The sequence below is a fragment of the Tachypleus tridentatus genome, chromosome 4 (assembly GCF_004210375.1).
Source record: "Tachypleus tridentatus isolate NWPU-2018 chromosome 4, ASM421037v1, whole genome shotgun sequence".
NCBI classification, from domain to species: domain Eukaryota; kingdom Metazoa; phylum Arthropoda; class Merostomata; order Xiphosura; family Limulidae; genus Tachypleus; species Tachypleus tridentatus.
The window spans coordinates 83,425,426-83,441,736 of record NC_134828.1 but is presented as its reverse complement, the minus strand read 5'-3'; the positions used below and the strand labels follow the sequence as shown (position 1 = coordinate 83,441,736).

At 34.1% G+C, this 16,311-nt stretch overlaps 1 protein-coding gene across 1 annotated transcript in view; it reads left to right on the top strand.

Annotated features, from left to right (window-relative positions):
- Window positions 1-9,420: 9,420 nt before the first annotated feature.
- The window catches only part of LOC143249577 (protein O-mannosyl-transferase TMTC1-like), a 119,293-nt gene continuing 112,402 nt past the window's right edge, over window positions 9,421-16,311 (top strand). The window contains exon 1 of the mRNA XM_076499682.1: window positions 9,421-9,528. The gene's annotated coding sequence lies outside the window, so the exon portion shown is untranslated. The remainder of the gene's footprint in view (window positions 9,529-16,311) is intronic.

The following is a 16,311-nucleotide window of genomic DNA, read 5'->3' as shown; positions in this document are numbered from 1 at the left end:
TTGTGCTCAATAACAGACAATATACTCCTTATTTTATTATTATTTTTCTGTCTTTGCCTCATTCATTTTCTTTGACCTATTCTTGTTTTCTCCATACTTCCGTCAGTTTTTTTCCGTATATCTTCATCTTTCACGTGTAGACTTCTTCCTTCTAATCATGAAAGCAAAACTCCATTGATTCATTGAACATCTCATTAATTCTATTTTTTTTTATTTATCACTTTTTTGTACACCCAGTTTGCGAGGCAGGGAAACAGTTTTGAGGGATTTTTTCTTTTCTCTCTCTCTCTCTCTTTAGAAGTTCTGAATAGATATTTGAAATTCTTGCTGTATTTAAAATACGAGCTGTCCACTAGAGTGGCTATATTCGTACCAGTTTCCATGTTATGAGGGCGTAAGCTTCATACACTCATCCAAAATTCTGTATAAAAAACTGTGATGGTCACAAATGCTGCGCAATACAAGATTTAATTCCTCAGCTCTAAAAAGTCATTCTCTTCTCGATTTTCTGAGTTCTTTCGATGTAAATGATTACCTAGTGAAGAATTCATAGAGCAATATAGGAATATTCCTGGTGTCTAAAAACAATAGAGATTTTATTTCTGTTTGAAACTAGTTAATGTTTGATAATAATAAACACTTTTTCCTTGACCAATGGTCATACGATAACTCGAACACTTCTACTTCTTGTCAGAGGAACTCGGTCCGGTCAACCTTCTAAATGGTGCATCTACTTAGATGATATAGGATGGCAAGTCTGCAGTAATGCATGTGTTTTTAGTTTAACAGGTTAAAACCGTATCAAATACATACTTTTAGGTTTAATTTGAATCCTGGGATTCTTAACGTCTCTCAGTACACAATTCAAATCCAATCCTTCAAACTCGAACTCATCGACTCACAGATAGAGTAATATATTGTTGTTATGAATCAGAATTTATTATTTTTTGTTATTGTAAAATAGATTTTCAAATAATTCGAAAGGTCCGAAGATACCTCGTTAGGGCCAATTATAACATATTATTTGTCAACCTTTTTGGGCGGCAAGGCTTCACGGTTTTGCAGGGAAAGTCTCGTTTTCTCGTAGTTTGTTTCAGTATCCCTAGAACTTTCCTCGGGACGCACAAAACCTCTCTGGTTTTATGGATACCAAACTGTTAATAACATCGATCTACGATTATAATGGGCCTACTTATGTTGTTCATAGGCCTCGCATGGCCAAGCGGTTAAGGCACTTGACTCGTAATCCGAGGGTCGCAGATTCGAATTCCCGTCGCACCAAACATGTTCGCCCTTTCAGCCATGGGAGCGTTATAATATGACAGTCAATCCCGTTTTTCGTTGGTAAAAGAGTAGTCCAAGAGTTGGCGGTGGGTGGTGATGACTAGCTGCCTTTCATCTAGTCTTACACTTCTAAATTAGAGACAGCTAGCGCTGAGAGCAGCTTTGCGCGAAATGAAAACAAACAAACAAACAAATAAACAATGTTATTCAATGTTGTAATTCATATTTATCTGCCGTCAAACTCTCTCGAAATTTCCGTCTGTGTGTATTGAGAAAGCTATGTCTGTGCAGGTCTGAATGTGGAGATAGTTAAATCAGTGCTCATTTTCAAAACACACTTTACACAGTCATGTACTAAACTGTTTGGGTATTTAACGAAAATACATAATTTCTACATTCCATTCATTTTATACAAGAGCTTAAAACGTTTCAAAAATAATGTTAATATTTAAAAGTAGTATGATTGTAAATGTTATGGATTGTTAAATAAATTCGAGTATAAAGTAGCTTATTTTAACATAAAATGGATAAAGTGAATAATTAAATTATTTCAAAAGTAATGCTAATGTTAATATATTGGGCAGCTTTGTGCTTAACTATAAACAGTTTCTAATACTGTAAGTACCCACTATGTGAGCTGGACTGTCCGGGATTTTTGATTTGGAAATCTGGACACCCTACAAATTCTGCACTTAATATTCCATGAGGATCCGGCATGGCCAAGCGTGTTAAGACGTGCGACTCGTAATCTGAGGGTCGCGGGTTTGCATCCTCGTCGCGCCAAACATGTTCGCCCTCACAGTCGTCGGGGCGTTATAATGGTACGCGCAATCCCACTATTTGTTGATAAAAGAGTAGCCCAAGAATTGGCGGTAGGTGGTGATGACTAGCTGCCTTCCCTCTAGTCTTACACTGCTAAATTAGGGACGGCTAGCACAGATAGCCCTCGAGTAGCTTTGTGCGAAATTCAAAAACAAAAAACAACATTATTCCATGAATAAGTTCAGTGTCGCTTATTGCATGCGTTTTCAATGTTCCCGGTAAAGTGGTACAATAAACAAAATTCACTTACTCAGCTACTGGGCTTAGACGTTTGAAATAAATAGATATAAAAGGCCCCCGCTAGTACAGCGGTTAATCCTACGGATTTACAATGCTAAAATCAGGGGTTCGATTCCCCTCGGTGGGCTCAGCAGATAGCTCGATGTAGCTTTGGTATAAAAAACACACACACAAATATAAAAAGACAAGTTCTGAACAAGTTAAAAACCTTGTTAATATGAAGTTCCAAGTACAAATAACTATCTATCTAATTCTCAATCTATCTATCTATCTATCTATCTCCTGTTAGAATACTTATGAGCAAAACAAAACAGTGAATTGGAATTATTTAGAAAATCTGAAGATAAAGAATGTCGATGGTTTATTACAGAATAAAATACTTTAGAATTTCGTATTCAGAATAATGTTATTATAGCTGATTTTCCGTCTGATATCAGTATACACACACACATATATATATAAATTATGATTCTTAAATCAAGCACTGTATAAGGTGAATAGTTTAGTTGTTTCAACAAAAGTATTTAAAGTTATTCATCCAACATTTTATAATTATTGGTTTGATACTAAGATAATGGACAAAAGTAGCTGTTATTAAAAAAATAATAATATATCAGCCGAGATGGAACCACAGGCGCCTGTTTTAACAACTCGCACTAATATACAGCAATGTGTTGTCCGTCTGTCAATAAGTAGATACTGAAATGACGTCACAAAAGGGACCTTAAACGTTGCAATTTGTACTGTCATGACGTTGGTAAAACGTGCGCATACCATGAATCACGAGAAGAGTTACGCACTCTGTAGGTTACAACACAGCGTGACAAATGAACTTCAAACGCAAGAGCTAAAAATATTTGTTACTCCTAATGTTGGTTTTCTTTACACTTGAAACATACAACTTTCCGGGAAGTACATTAAGTATGTATGTATGGATATAACAGATATGTACAATAATGTGATAACTGTTTTTCATGTTGAAACAACTGTATGTTTAGTGCCTTATTTGTAAACACTGATTTAGTTATTTTAGTAGGACCATCGAAATATTTCCTATTTGTCTACATAGATCTATGGATGTCTGCAAACACTCATCGGTGACTCAACGTTAATCTTGAGGATTTATGACGTTAAAACCCGGAGTTCGACACTTACGGAGAGCACAATAAATAAATACTATCCTGTGAATATTCAATTCATTTCTTCTATCGTTCTGTATAGCTATGTGTTTTTAATCGATACATTTCACATGAGAATATGTACTTGCTCCACGTATTTCCATTTGTGTTCATTAATAAAATTTCTGTAGATGCTATGAAATGAAACAGAGTCGCTTTCTATAGGTTTTGCTGACATATGATTTACACAAGGAAAGAAAAGGTGTTTGAAAGTGTATCGGGAAATTTTGTGAGCACCCAGCTAAACGTTTATAATATCTTAGACGTGACTTTCCTACGTAATACTTACAGCAGATGTAATCGCAAATAATTATAGAAAAAAAAGTCTTGTTTGTTATTAAGTCCGAAGCTACATAAAGGGTTATCTGTACTCTGCCTACCACGGGTATCGAGAACAGATTTATAGCAGTATAAGTCCACTGGTGAATGAGGCGGAAAAAAGTCATCACGGGTTTAGGTGTTCGAATTTCGCGCAAAGCAACACGAGAAGTATCGGCGCTCGCTGTCCCTAGTTTAGCAGCGTAAGACAAGAGGGAAGGTAGTTAGTCATCACCACCCACTCTTGGGTTACTCTTTTACCAACGAATAGTGGGACTGACTGTCACATTATAACGCCCCCATTGAAATGGCTGAAAGGGCGAGCACGTTAGGTGTGACGAGGGTTCGAACCCGCGACCCTTAAAGAAGGAGTCGAGAGTCTTAACCATTTGGCCATGCTGGGCGTTTTGAAGAGACGCGAAATATGAAGTTTAGTTGTCTGTCGGTATTATTATAGATTGTTTTGGTTGTTGTTACGATACACAATAGACTGTCTGAGTGTCTGTACTCTGCTCATCACTGGTATAGAAACCTAAATTTTAACGTAATAAGTTTACAGACTTACCGCTGAGCCACCTAAAGGCTGTAAAACAGAATACTTTTGCCAATTAATTTTTTTTTATCTACAAATGCAAATAAATCAAACTATATTTCTGAGAATATTACAATAAAGATGTATAGTTTTGTTTGAAATATCTCATGTTGGAAACTTCACCACGTGAGAGTGCAGTTCTTCATAGCAAAGAGAATCACCTTCTTCATTATAACAAATGGTTTACTTAAATCATGTTTTCAATAATGTGCAAAAAAATGTGTTTTCTTCTACACTGACTGATTTTTACGCCGCCAGTGGCCGTTCCGTAACTTCATTGCTTGAATTATTTGATGGAAGGCAATCGATTGATGCTTTTATCCATGAAAGCCAGGCTCTTTCTTACGTAGAACTTTTGACACTGATCCATAGAAACCGTTGAAGATAAAAGTAAGTCTTCTTAACAATCTGAACATTTCGATAGTTCTTGTGCTTTTTGTTTGATGAAGATGTTTTTGTTCATTTATTGTAGACTTGGCAATTACCTTAGATTGGGTTTTATCGACTTAAATATCATTTTTCCGGTGTTATGTTGCTACACGTTAAGCTGTGATTGGTAGAGATCACATTCCCCCAGTGCATGTTGCTAGACGTTAAAATGCGGTTTGTAGAGATCACATTCCTCCTGTGCACGTAGCTACACGTTAAGCTGTGGTTGGTAGAGATCACATTTCCCCAGTGCATGTTGCAACACGTTTAAATGCGATTGGTAAAGATCACATTCTCCCAGTGCATGTTGCTACACGTTAAGCTGCGGTTGGTAGAGATCACAATGAAAATTTTTATTCGTCGTACAACGAGTATTGTTACTTATGTAGATCAAGCTACGTTTGAGTGATATTCTTCTCCATGTAATTATAAGTTGCTATAAATTGATTGCTTTAAATGTTTTAACTAGTTTGAGTCTATTCTTAGTTGTACTTGCAACTCATTCATATTCTAATGTCGCCTTATTTGATCCCAGTTGTGCTTTTTTTTTCTAAATATGGCACCATTAGTATAAGTAACACTTAAGATGTGATACATTTTTAAAGAGGTGTTCACTTTATTGCTAAGCGGTTGAGATATGAACTGTTACAGATCTTTCTATGAAAGATCCTGGAGTCCTAAGTTGGTTTATATTTATTTGTTTTCCAATTTAATTAAATAGAAAGGATAATGAGATTTGGAACTTCGAAATCGTAGTTTGAACACATCTTTATGATCCGAGAGTACCAATATTTTTCATCAGGTAGATCTTCTACGTATCCTTTCTGAAAACGATAAGTTTTCATCACTATAACACCCTTACAAAACGTGAAATTATGTGTGATACAAGACGTTCCACCGCATCTTTATATTGGTTGTGATTATCAAATGACTTTCCTATTCAGAATCGTTTTAGTACAACGTGCTCAACCATTTACAGACATATATTTCTATTTTATGTGTATATATATATATATATATATATAAAGAAAATATAAGTGGAATTATGTTGTTAAATCTGAACAGCATCTTAAGCACAATTGGGCTGAATCGCCAGACCAGAGATCTCTAGGGCTAACAAATAACCATTTTTGATTTTAAACTACTGACCATAGGAAGGCAGACAGCCAACAACATTCGCCGCCACAATGGCTTGATCCGACTCTTTAAGGCCCGGCATGGCCAAGTGGTTGGAGCGCTCAACTCATAATTTGAGGGTCGCTGGTTCGAATCCCAGTCACACCAAACATGCTCTCCCTTTTATCCGTGGGGGCGTCATTTTATTGAAGCCAATCCCACAATTCGTTGGTAAAAAAGTAACCCAAGAGTTGGCGATGGGTGGTGATGACTAGCTGCCTTCCCTCTAGCCTTACACTGCTAAATTATGGACGGCTAGCGCAGATAGCCCTTGAGTAGCTTTGCGCGAAATTAAAAAAGCAAATGAATGAAACAAATCTTTAACCTTGAACTTTATATTACACAACCCTGCACGCTAACTATTAGACCATACACACTTTAAATATAAGTAAAAGTTACGTCTATATGAAAATAAAACGCCTTTAAGATATGTAATACAATATGTAATCGATAGTTTTAATTAACTTGTTATATTAAATCACAGTCAAAAGTGACTACTGATTTTCAAAACACTTTTTATAGAGCGCACTGTGCTGAATTAATGAATATTACGTTAATTAAAGTTGTAGTTATGCAACTTTGTTGACTTTCTGTGAAATTGAATTTCGACCTGTACGTATTCTTGAGGTGGCGGATGAAAGTGTCTTTCAAATTAAGGCGAAGGTGTGAAAACTGAAAGCGTCTGATTTATCCAGAGGAAAGTTAACGCGATTAGTAATTAAGTTTTTTTTTTAGTTCAAGCGAACATCAAAGCATTAGAACAAATATTGCTGCTGATTACGTTATTTAAAGACTCTGCTAATTAATATCATCAGAGCAAATACTTATACGCCATTGGTCCTTGAAAAAACAGTGAAAACATTGTCAGTTGCATGATCGTTTTTGCCATTTCGCTTTTAATTTAAAGAATTTAATAAAATTTTTCCACCGTGATACATGAAGCAAAGTGCTAGATAAAAGGACTTGTTTTAAAAAATCGATACATTAATCTGTCAATACGAAACTGCTAATGTGAATATAACTCGAGAAGGCAGTTTAAAAGGATATCCGTGAAGATAAAAGTTCCATGCGAAGTTCGGAGATAAAAGTTAGATCATGAACTATCTGTTTACTCCATCCGAATGCTCTTTACGTGTAGTTGAAATTTTAACTGCGACCGTAAGTGCTGTAGGTATTCCAAACATGAAAACTTCCGCTAAAATTGTCGTATAGAAACTCAAAAACTGCTTTTTAAGTACTATAACTCCCGCCACCCTTAATCAGAAAATTATTCATAGCAGGTCCTACTTAAATATTCTACAGTTAATTACAACTAAACCTCTAAACTCCTCAAAGGTTACTTTCTACGTATTCCAATATTTGATCGCTACAACGTAGAATTTGTCTGTAATGACATTATTTGATGTGACTATAGATATATTCACTAATATCTGTTGACTTTAGAGATATATGTTTGATGTGACCCATAGAAAATATTTTAAGAATATAAAAAGAAACCTCGTGAAACACAAACCATATTTTCTAATCTACTGTCATTTTAGGACTAACAGTCCAATAAGTTTGCATGGCGAATGTACAAAAGGCCTCAAGATATGGTCTAGCGGTTAAAACGCTCGACTCATGATCTGCGGGTCACGGGTTTGAATTCTTATTACTTAACCTGCTTATCCTTTCATTCACAAGGATGCTGTAGCATAACGGAGAATCCTACTAATCGTTGGTAAAAATGTAACCCAATTGTTGGCGGTGGGTGGTGATGGCTAGCTGCCTTCCCTCTAGTCTTTCACTGCTATATAAGGGAGGGTTAGCTCAGATATCCCTCGCGTAGCTTTGCGCGAACTTTAAAACAAATAAACAATCAACTTAACTTAAACACGTGTTATGATGTTATTTTGTATATAGCTATTTCAAGTTCTGAAAAAAATGTGTTATAAATTCGTAGTTAGTTTCTATGTGTTGTATAGTTTGTATAGTGATGGACGTAGCTTTACAGTTTTTAAAATACTACGTACATTTGTATAGTCAACGTTGTGCTGAGCCTTAGATGTTAGTCATGCTGTTCTAGAAATGCAACAATTTCTAGGATTATACTGAATGTCTCTCTAAGAATAATTCCACCATAAATCATCATAACTTATTCATCAATCATTTTTTTTGGATATCTTCAACTAAGATACACAAAGGACAGAACTGCAAATGCCTGGACTTAACTTTGAGTACATTCGAAAAAGCTTTCACGCTGAGATCAAAGTATTACGATATTATTGTTTAGGTATATGATAAAATGTAATTTGTCCTACATAAATGTCACCAGTGTATCTTGCTTGGTTCAGTTCATCTGAGGTGGCTAGCAAATCACTGAACCAAGCAAGATACTCCAGTGATATTTATGAAGAGCAAATTACATTTTATCATATATCTAAACAATAATGTAGTAACACTTCGATCTCAACGTGAACATGGACACGTGTCACGAATCGTCTTTGCACAATAAATTTGTCATTTACTTAAAATGAATTATGTAATTTAATAAAAGATAAACAGGAGGGAAATAAAACAATTACTTACCGCCGACTCAGATAGAATTTTGTGGTAGAAATAGAATAAGCTTCCCATATGTTTTTATAATTTTGCAGTTTCTTTGGGACGTTTTAAAAACATGTTTAAATTTTCTTTAAAGCCAGCTCTAACAGACTTACTATTTCTTTGTAGGTTTTTTAAAAAATTATTACACCTTTCTTTTTGTTTAATGTTCTCTGTAACTTCATTCACAACTTTCTTTCAACTTTTTATACCTTCCTATAAGTTTTAGAAGATAATTAATTCTGTGTAGCCAGTAAAATAAAAAAGGCCAATAAACTGTTATTTACGTAGTAAAATAACTACAACTGAAATGTTGCTCATAACTTAAATCACCTAAATTTAAAGTCCTCTTAAAAATTCTGTAATATGAAGACCGTAAACAGTTTTATCAGAACACTAACAAAAACAGTATATCACTATGACAAATTTAGTATTACAACCTCTTCAAAAATTGATTAAAATAGGCACATTTCCTGCACTTACACCTTTTCTATGTTGTAGAAAAGTAAGACGAATTTTATCTCTTGAGGGATTTCAATATTGTTCTTATCTTCTAGAAACTCACGTGATTTGACTCAGCTTAATAGTAAACTTGAATGAGATAGTTTCGTCACTTATTATTGAAAGATCGTATTTCAGTTCGCTATACAAACTTGTAAGTGCTTGAACAAGAGCGTTTATGATATATGTTTACTCACAAGTTCAAAGAGAGAAGATTCAACAAAGAGAACCAGTCGTCATGACAACACCTGATATGGCTACAGTTTCCAGAGCACACGGTTAAAACGTACAACTGAAAAGCGTAAATTTAAAACCAAAACGAGGAAACAGGAAAGAATGTCAAGGACCTAGGGGATTGGAACAAATGAAGAAGATGGAAAATCCAATCCAAATAAGTATTTAGAGGTAGGAGAGCCACCTGATTTTAAACAAGGAGTTTTAAGTTCACAGAATGAGAAATAAATGTTTGTCATAGGTTTTCTTGCATATGATTATATGTCCTTTTATTATTCAAATACTATAAAGCAAGATTTTAAGGAAAAAACTTTAAGATGTAAATTATGTTACGCTCTATTTATATTAAGTGTATTGATATTTGAACCGTTTTTCAGCTTTCGTGTTTTTCTTTTAAAAATCCTTAAAAGTTAAAACGTTAAAAACATACTTTTTCATTAAGAAATACGTTAATACTCTCGTACTGCCTACAATATATTTTCGTCTTAGAGATCTTGGCGTTTCTCTGAAAACGAAGAAATATGATTTTCAAAACTTATTAGCCTGTGTTAGTAATGATGTCCATTGAGTTTTTCGTAAAGCTAAAAATGTTACTTTAATTTTTTTTAAAGTTTAATAATTTGATCCAATATATTTTCGTGCTGTAAACATTATTTCTATGATATCTACTTGATATTGCGGACTGTTTTACATGAAAACACGTATTTATATGTTTCAAAACTATAACTTGCATGTAGTAATTATTGTATCAAATGCTTTTATAACATAAGACATGCTTAATTAACCGCGAAAGTATTTAATAATGTAAATTTGTATACAATCATACATTTAGAATTAATTATGTAATTTTCATACAAAAATAAATAGACAGAAAATAAAATAAGATAATAAATCAATTACCCTTACATACACGTAATGATTATTCATAAAGATAATTATTAAAAAAAACACACATTATTTCAAATATTCACTTTTTTCATTTTAAAGTTTTTATCTACTACAATTTATTAGGTAATTTCTTAAAGAAAAGTATAGATAGAGTTTGTTTTCATATGAAATATAGAGATATGTACAATTTGTTTAAAGCACAGTGTAAAGCACACTGATTACATAGACTAAATCAACTTCGTTTTGTTGACCAAATATTGCCAAGCAAACCAGTTGTCATCGCTATAAACTTATACACACATATATATCACGTTAATGTTATTGACAAAAGATAGCACTAGCTCACGACTAAACGTTTAGTTTACTGGTTAAATATTGCTTTGAATTATTATATGTCTGCCTTTTAGTGTTTATGAAAATAAATGAAACTACTGTGTTAATTTTCCTTTCACCACTGAAAGATTACACCAAAACATATGTTAAGTTTATCTTTACAGGTCACATATTCTACTTGTTAAACAACCAAATTTGTATAACTTACAGTAATACTACGGAGTGATAACTGAACCAGGTGTAGATGGCGAAACGGTTTAAACAGAAAGGATTATATTGACAAAGTTAATGACGTAATAAGTGACAGAAGTAAATTAAATAAAGATTTATTTATCCCATGATAAACTAAGTTACAGAAATTACTTCTATATTTGCAGAAAAACAATATTATTAACTTCTGATAAGAGCAAGCTAATTACATAGATCAGTTAACAATAGCATCTGATAAGAGCAAGCTAATTACATAGATAAGTTAACAATAACATCTAACCAGAGCAAGCTAGATACTTAGATCAGATATGAAAATTAACACAGTAGTGTAAAAATTGAATCCTACTTACAAAAATCAGAAAGTACTGTTTCATCAGTTGGGTACTGCGTTTTTAGCAATATTTTTAACTACAACTAAATTCGCTTATCAGATCCAATTCCTAAAATTTCATAAACCAGTTTGCTCTATAAGACGAATGGTAGAAAGTACTGATATTTGTAATCGTAGTGCATCAAGTTTTCTAGAACGCATTTTCCAAAACTATATCAATAATTGTTTTATAGTTGGAGGACAGTTTTGGTTTTCCATCCAGTGCACAATCAGACAGCAACAACGAAACAGAATAACTTTTGTTTATTGCGTAATTTCGATCAAAGTTGCACAGGGCTTTCTGGGTATAGTCATCGTAAATCTTAACCTGATAAATCAGAAGAAAGACACTTAGTCAACGACACTCACCGTCAGACCTTGAGTTACTGATTTCCGCAGATTTGGTGCTAATTGTGAAACTTGAAATTCACAGTCCAGACATGTTAACTAGTGTTACGCTCTGCTTTTCATAATAATAAACACGGAAAGAGAAGATAGTTTAATGATGAGTCATTGTAAAAGAGTGTTTTCTCTAAGAAACTATTAAATTAGGAGAATATATGTTTGAGTTTCTTTCCCAAGTATTTTACATAATTTGAGAAAGGTATTATATGTATTTAGGTTTAAAGGAAAACGCTTATGATAAAGTTCATAGAGCGGTGCGAGATCAAAATTTCCACTGCTGCAGATAATGTATTTTTGAAGTTATCATAAAACCAGTAACTGAGGGAATTAAACCACCTTATTTACGTTATTTATTAAAACACGAACATGATCACGATCTAAAGGTTATCATTTCTAGATATTTTGACACGATCAACATCATAGCTAACACGTATATCACAAACCATTGTTTTGATAATTTTGTGTCTATTAATTCTGAAATTAATTCAGATGTTTTATTTGTTTTGTTTAAACGTAATTTTATATAATGGTCGATTTTCATTGTCCTATCGCAGCGAAAAAACTTTGAATTTTAGCACTATAAGTTCTCAATGTTGTAAGTTTGGCGCAGGGGGAAGCAGCAGTAAACTACTAAAAATGTGGGTAACTGGGGTTACAGGGCTGCTAGTACTAATGATTTAGTATTTGAAACAATAGTGAGAGCTGAGAAGGTTTTGAAATTGAATAACTCCTGTGATTTGTTAGAAACAAATGCCCGGCATAACCAGGTGGTTAAGGCACTCGACTCGTAATCTGAGGGTTACGGGTTCGAATTCCGTCACACCAAACATGATCGCCCTTTCATCCTTGGGGGAATTATAACGTGCGGTCAATCTTACTATTAGTTGCTAAAAGAATAGCTCAAGAGTTGGCGGTGGGTGGTGATGAATAGCTGCCTTCCCTCTAGTCTTACACTGCTAAATTAGTGACGGCTAACACAAATAGCCCTCGTGTAGTTTTGCGCTAAATTCAAAATTGAACCACTTTATTAAAGTGAGTAAAATGAGGTGCAGTTTCACAGCTTTTAACCAGGAACATTAAGTTCATCCTATCGTCCTCTGCAGACAGAGGATCTCATATTAATAATGTTCTATGGACTGTGAGGTACGGTACTAGTAATTTTGTATTATATAAACTAGTAATGAATCACACTATGTGATGTGTAAAATGAATCAACAATGTTGTAGTATAGGCTCTCTGGCCGATGTTGCAGTTTACACAGGATACTGTACTTGTGGAATTAACTGTTTAATACTTATTTGTCTGCTGTTTCTTTTGACTTCAGTTTTATGAAACAGTAAAAATTATAGTGTTTAGACTCCACAAATCACTTTTCACATAGTAAAAACTAAGAGAAAAAACATAATCTGTTTCGTGGAGACAGACTTACGTACACAAATAGCGATTCAAAATATGTGTAATTTTGATTTTAAGGACGTGCTGAGCAAAAACTAAGGAATGTGTTCTTAGACTGTGTGGTACTGTATTAGTTGTTTTATATTATTAACCAGATACCACACAGGTTGTAGGCGAATGTAACAATCCCTGCAATCAGTTGTGATCAGTTACACCGAACGTCTCTGTTGGTTCTGTTGACTTGTGAAACATTCTGAAGTGTTCGTGTACAATATTACCAGCTTAGGTGGGAGTTCCTATTATTACTATAAACCCTTTTGTTTAATCACTATGCTAAATATTCTGTACTTCGATCGACGTACATTTTCTGTTGGTTTGTAAGTCAAGTTTTCTTTCACAGTTCCTAACATTCATAATTTTCTGCAATAAACACTACAGTGTGTAATGTATAGAATACGGATAAACACTACAGTGTTTAATGTATAGAATACGGATAAACACTACAGTGTTTAATGTATAGAATACGGATAAACACTACAGTGTTTAATGTATAGAATACGGATAAACTTAGCAAAAAATAAAGACAATTTTAAGTTGATGTGTGTGTGTGTTTTTTATATCAAAGCCACATCAGCTATCTGCTGAGTCAACCGAAGGGAATTGAACTCCTGATTTTAGCGCTGTAGCTCCGTAGATTTACCGCTGTACCAGCGGATGACAAGTTGATGTCAAACACTGCACTACTATACTCTACACTGCACCTCAGAACACCACACCACATTACTTTATATTAAACTATTTTACACCATATCACTAACTATACACTACACCAATCTACACTATGCTCCATCACACTACACAACACTAGATTATACCACACCTCACTACATTACTCTATATCAATGTTTTCAAAAGTGGAAGCCACGACCCCTTTGGAAGCCGTAAAACTTCTTCTGGAGGGCTGCCAAAAAATGGGCCGAAAACAAAACAGTAATTTTAATTTTAAATAAACAACAAACTAATAAAAATTATGTTGAACTAATTAAATGATACAGTATGTCGAAAAATGTTATTCTTTATTGCTATGATACTGGTTTTCAATCACCATACTAAAGCCGTGGGGGAGGACATTTTGAGGGATTATTATAGGTTAGGGGGAAGTTCAAACTTTTTTATTGAATCTAAAGAAGCATCAGATTAAACAAGATTGGGAATCACTGCTCTACACTACTCTGTACTACAATACTTTACCTCGTAATACTGCACACTACAATATATCCCATCGTATTATCTAAGGGTTTAATACTGTATGTGTGTGTGTTTTCTCATAGCAAAGCCACATCGGGCTACCTACTGAGCCCACCGAGGAGAATCGAACCCCTGATTTTAGCGTTGCAAATCCGTAGACATATCGCTGTACTAGCGGGGGGCTTAATACTGTAAATATCCGTAGTTAAACTTAGGATACTGGGACTGGAAGAGTTTCACTCGTCATAAATGTGATACAAAGTGTGGCGCGGCATGGCCAGGTGGGTTAAGGCACTCGACTCGTAATGCAAGGTTAGCAGGTTTGAATCTCCGTCATAACAAACATGCTCGCCCTTTCAGCCGTGGGGAGTTATAATGTGACGGTTAATCCCACTATTCGTTGGTAAAAGAGTAACCCAAGGGTTGGCGGTGGGTGGTTATGACTAGCTACCTTTCCTCTAGTATTACACTACAAAATTAGGGACGGTTAGCCAGAGAGCCCTCGCGTAGCTCTGCGCGAAATTAAAAAACAATACAAAGTTTTGGAAACTTTTCTGGTTTATTTATTTAAACTCCTTGCTTGTTGTCATGGTAACCACGAATGTTAGACAATATCATTAATATCAGATGAGAGCTATACCTTGATTTCGAAATAACCCGAAATACAAATCTAAATCCATTCCGTGATTTCAAGTTTTCAGAATCAGAGAATAGCTTGTCCGGAAAATATAAAAATTTTTCTTCAGTTCTAAACGTTGTTCATAGATATAACATTATACATTCACAGAAAGTGATTTTATGCTGTTTATTCAAGCACATGTATTAATCACAATGTGGCGTGTTTAGGTCTTCAAACTGTTGGAGCTAAATTTGAAATACAGAAGTAGAGCACAGATATGATATTTAGTTGTTATAAATAAAGAATAAGTCTTAATATCCATACTGGGTCTGAGTTCTCCAATGCAATTTACACATCTCCTTTGATTAGTTTAATATCTCCAAAATCAATCACACCCATTGGACTTATATTTATTGACACCTTCCACCCATAGATGGCACGCTCTAATGTCATATTTGTATACGTGTACTTTTTTTTGAGCTGAAAATGTTTGAGCTGTTGAGTCAATAATGCTTATTTAGTCTGTAATAAATATTTGTTCCAATAAAATATATATGAACAGACGGAAAAACGATACACTTTATCGTGAGATATAAACTAATAAAGAAATGTCTGTGTGTCTTTGTCTTACAGCAAAGCCACACCAAGTTATCTGTCGTGCCTACCGAGATCAATCGAACCTACAATTCCAGCGTTATAAATTCGTAGACTTACCGCTGTCCCACCGGAATACAAAAAAAAAAAAAAAGATACCAGATTAAAAACCGATCGAGTCTTAGGAAACAAATTATCTACCAGAAAAGTAAAAGACAAAATATTCTGTCTCAAAACATTCATACTAGCTTTAAATCTCAAAAACGTTATTCTCCGAGGAATTAAATAAATCGTTTTTGAAATTGTTAGTTCATAATTTATAGCAAAGATTTTGCTTTTAAAGTACCTGCTATGATTTTCACTACGTCTCTAACTTGTAAACTGAAACTTTTAGTATAAATGGCCTGAATACATGTGGAAAGTTCTCTGTTAAGCTTACCTGGTAAATAACTAAATAATAAATAATCTGGAGTGCGTTAATAGGTACAAATATTTTTTCCTATAGTAAGAGTGTGAAACAAAAGTAATTAGAAGGAGATACCATATCCGAATAATATATATTTATATTTTATCATAAAGGTATCAAAGCAAAACTTTGCTAATGATGAACTAATATCAACTATAGTCTGTATAAGCCAATATAATTTTATTCATGGAGTTTGGTTATTTATCGATATTTTATTTCCTAACTTTTTTTTTAAATCTAGAATGTCATTAAGCCTCTGATTTACCTAAATCTTAACGATAATTATTTTGGATTAAGAACTCCAAGGTAAAAAGAACTACAGAGTACTAGAAGCTCATAGTATAATACTGCACTCACTGTTTCACGTGCCTTGCTTAAAACTTCTGTAGATTTGAGTAATACATTTATACCTATGTAAATATCATG